The sequence below is a fragment of the Schistocerca gregaria genome, unplaced genomic scaffold (genome assembly GCF_023897955.1).
Source record: "Schistocerca gregaria isolate iqSchGreg1 unplaced genomic scaffold, iqSchGreg1.2 ptg001591l, whole genome shotgun sequence".
In the NCBI taxonomy this organism is placed as follows: domain Eukaryota; kingdom Metazoa; phylum Arthropoda; class Insecta; order Orthoptera; family Acrididae; genus Schistocerca; species Schistocerca gregaria.
In genome coordinates, this window is record NW_026062869.1 from 32,501 (window position 1) to 35,000 (window position 2,500).

Here is a 2,500-nt window from a genome sequence, read left to right on the forward strand (position 1 = left end):
TGTCCCTTAACCTAACCCACGTTGTCCCTTAACCTAACCCACGTTGTCCCTTAACCTAACCCACGTTGTCCCTTAACCTAACCCACGTTGTCCCTTAACCTAACCCACGTTGTCCCTTAACGTAACCCACGTTGTCCCTTAACGTAACCCACGTTGTCCCTTAACGTAACCCACGTTGTCCCTTAACGTAACCCACGTTGTCCCTTAACGTAACCCACGTTGTCCCTTAACGTAACCCACGTTGTCCCTTAACCTAACCCACGTTGTCCCTTAACCTAACCCACGTTGTCCCTTAACCTAACCCACGTTGTCCCTTAACCTAACCCACGTTGTCCCTTAACCTAACCCACGTTGTCCCTTAACCTAACCCACGTTGTCCCTTAACCTAACCCACGTTGTCCCTTAACCTAACCCACGTTGTCCCTTAACCTAACCCACGTTGTCCCTTAACCTAACCCACGTTGTCCCTTAACCTAACCCACGTTGTCCCTTAACCTAACCCACGTTGTCCCTTAACCTAACCCACGTTGTCCCTTAACCTAACCCACGTTGTCCCTTAACCTAAACCACGTTGTCCCTTAACCTAACCCACGTTGTCCCTTAACGTAACCCACGTTGTCCCTTAACGTAACCCACGTTGTCCCTTAACGTAACCCACGTTGTCCCTTAACGTAACCCACGTTGTCCCTTAACGTAACCCACGTTGTCCCTTAACCTAACCCACGTTGTCCCTTAACCTAACCCACGTTGTCCCTTAACCTAACCCACGTTGTCCCTTAACCTAACCCACGTTGTCCCTTAACCTAACCCACGTTGTCCCTTAACCTAACCCACGTTGTCCCTTAACCTAACCCACGTTGTCCCTTAACCTAACCCACGTTGTCCCTTAACCTAACCCACGTTGTCCCTTAACCTAACCCACGTTGTCCCTTAACCTAACCCACGTTGTCCCTTAACCTAACCCACGTTGTCCCTTAACCTAACCCACGTTGTCCCTTAACCTAACCCACGTTGTCCCTTAACCTAACCCACGTTGTCCCTTAACCTAACCCACGTTGTCCCTTAACCTAACCCACGTTGTCCCTTAACCTAACCCACGTTGTCCCTTAACCTAACCCACGTTGTCCCTTAACCTAACCCACGTTGTCCCTTAACCTAACCCACGTTGTCCCTTAACCTAACCCACGTTGTCCCTTTGCCTAACATAGTTCACTGCTCGGAATCTCTGGTGTCGTTGTTATCCTCATGTAGATGTCTTGCGAGTGTTGCTTACTTTCCACATATTCCCGCTATCCACTGTCAATTGTACTGCAATAGGACTATATCGCCCCCCCCCCCCCCCTCTGCCCCTCTCTTTGTGTCTCCGTCCTCTCAAGCTGGTCGGTCTGGCGTTTGAGTGTTAAATGAGCCTCGCAGCTGTTCAGTTGCGTTCAGATGTCGACGCCCTCAGTGTACGTCGTGGTATGGTCTGTGTCCATTGTCCGCTGATGTCGTACGCGTAACCCACACGCTGTACCGATCATCGGTAGTTACGTACAGAGTGAAGTAGTGTGATACGTGTGACCGTACGCTGGCTGTGCCCAACGGTGTCGAATCTCAATTTCCATATGTTGTGCTCGATGCTACTTGTCTCGTCTCCCAATAACAGCTAGGTTGCACTGTGGTACGCCGTAGAGGCGTGTGGGAGGAACGTACGAACGCATTGTATGTCACCCTGGGTCGCTGGGGGTGGTGGTGCGGTGAGTCAGGTCAGGTCAGCGTGAGCCGTGTGATGTAGTGACGCGTGTATTCCGACTTTGTCGTATTGCCTCACACAAAGTGCTACCCTGGTGGACCGCGTTCCATATCTGGGACATGCCGCAGATGCCGGTTGACAGTGGATCGCGGAAGGGACATCGCATACGTGCGCGGGCCACCTTCCACGTGTTCTCTTCTGCACATGTCGCAGTGTGTATGTGGTCTGATGTAGCGTGTCGTGACACATGACATCCTGGCATGCAAGAATTGTTGAATTCGCAAATGTAGGTGGACATCTACGTTTACTGCCCAAGATACGCAAATGAACTGGAAATCCGTTGTTGAGCGGTTGTTCACGCTGGAGGTGAATCTGTGATGGCGACGATCGGTACAGCTATTAACCGGTTGTTTCAGCGGTACCCGCCACATCCACACACGTGACTAGGCCCATGTGGGTATGAAGCGATACGCGGCGGTGGCTTGGTGGGACTGTTCCCGGCCGGTGAAGGGGGGCCGCCCGGCGTGTTGGCCGCGCGCTGCGTGGGCGCACGCGCAACAGGCGGCTGGTGGGGGGCGCCGAGTGGCAGGAGCGCCAGCCGACGGGCTCGGCAGGCGGCGCAGCTACGCTGCGGCGCACCCTGCACGCGGCGCCTGGCGGCCAAAGTTGGTTCAGCCGAGCCCGGTGCGAAGCGCGGTGGACATCTGCAGTGTGCTGGTCTGATTGAGGACTGTGTGCGTTGAGGATGCGCCGCCGCCTGGCACT